The sequence below is a fragment of the Mus pahari genome, chromosome 21 (genome assembly GCF_900095145.1).
Source record: "Mus pahari chromosome 21, PAHARI_EIJ_v1.1, whole genome shotgun sequence".
NCBI lineage: Eukaryota > Metazoa > Chordata > Mammalia > Rodentia > Muridae > Mus > Mus pahari.
The window spans coordinates 21,227,538-21,229,336 of record NC_034610.1 but is presented as its reverse complement, the minus strand read 5'-3'; the positions used below and the strand labels follow the sequence as shown (position 1 = coordinate 21,229,336).

Here is a 1,799-nt window from a genome sequence, read left to right as displayed (position 1 = left end):
AAAAAAAAAAAAAAAAAAAGAGGTTAAGGAGATGTCCAGGATAAGTATGGGAATCTGAGTTCAATCCCCAGCACTCCCATTAAAAAAGCTTGATATGGGGCTGGAGAGATTGTTCAGTGGTTAATAGCACTGGATTCTTACAAAGGACTTAGATTCAATTCCCAGCACCACGACGTGGCAGCTCACAAATGTCTACAACTCCAGTTCCAAAGGTCAGGTTTGAGTTGGTATTAAGGGAGCGTAGAAGCTAGAATAAACCTTGAAGGCACTAGTCATATATTAATGAACCAGCCACAAGTCCCTTTGCTAAAGATAAGGAGATAAGGTGGTACCTTTAAGCAAAAGGAACTGTCTTCAAGCTCCTGAGGGAATGCTGGCTTCAGTCTAAATACCACATTTAGGGAAAAGGAATTTGAAGAACTGTAACAGATCAGAGTTCAACTTGGGTCCTCATGCTAAAGGCTTCCCTGTTTGAGAGACCTGACACTCTCAGACATACATGTAGGCAAAAAACACACGCACATTAAAAAAACGAACAAACAAAAAAACTCCTCACAACCTTGGTGTGACCAAGGGTGGTGTTGGTACATGCCTTTAATCCCAGCACTCAGAAGGAAGAGCATATGGCTTTCTGTGAGTTTAGGACAGCCTGGTCTACTTAAGAGAGTTTCAGGAGAGCCAGGACTATGTTATTATGCAAAGAGACCCAGTCTCAAAAAAGGGGGCCGGGGGAATCTTGGGGTAGTAGCACACACCGGTAATCCCTACCTCAAAACTAAATTAAAAATAATTTTTACATTGTTCTGCCTGCATGTTCGTACTTACACCATATGTGCAATGCTGTCGAAAGCCAATGAGTATGAGATCCTCCCTCCCCCGGGTTGGTGTTAAAAACAGTTGTGGGTTACCCTGTGAGTGCTGGTTAAAAAAAAAAAAAAAGAAAATAAGTCCTCTAAAACAACCATGTCTCTGGGCCCCAAAATAAATTTCAAACTAAAAAAAAACAAAAACAAAAAACCTGCTGATCTAAAAAGTAAAAGAGAGAGAGGAAGAGGAAGAGAGGATTGTTTTATATATAAAGAAAGTAGACCATTCATGTACATATTACAAAAAATTTGTTTTAGTTTAAAGGATTTTTATGCAGGTCAATATTGAGGTATAACTGAAAAACAAAAAGATTATCTAACATGTACATTTACAATGTGAAATCATCATAAAAATTTAATTAACACAACTATCGACTAGGTTACACTTAATTGAAATACTACAAATACTTCAGCTCTATTCTCTTACCAAATCTCTAAATAGAATATCTCAACTAGTCAAAACACTATACATCTCACAATGGAAAACAGGCCCTGTTGGTTAACATTACCCTATTTCTCTTATCCATGTATGTGGGAATCTTTGATGTGCCAATACACATTTTTAATTTTGTGTCTGTGTGCTGTAGGGAGTACATACACATGTGGAGGTCAAAAGATATCTTGAGGGAGTTTTCTCTTTCCACAATGTAGGCACCAGGGCTTAATGTCAAACTGTCAGGCCTGACAGTAAACCCTGTTATTCCATTCTGCCAACCTCCGCGATTCCATTATTTTTTTTTTTCCACCAAGACAAGCCTTCCCTATGTAATCTTGGCTGGCCTGATTTTGCCTGAGTGCTGGGATTAAGGGCTTGCACCACCTCATTTGTCTTAGTCAGGGTTTCTATTCCTGCACAAACATCATGACCAAGAAGCAAGTTGGGGAGGAAAGGGTTTATTTGGCTTACATTTCACCAAACTGCTGTTGATCACC

General features: G+C 39.1%; 1 protein-coding gene across 3 annotated transcripts in view; it reads right to left on the bottom strand.

The window, feature by feature from the left end:
- The window catches only part of Luc7l (LUC7 like), a 36,660-nt gene that overhangs the window by 25,850 nt on the left and 9,011 nt on the right, over positions 1–1,799 (bottom strand). The gene's annotated exons all lie outside the window — the stretch shown is intronic.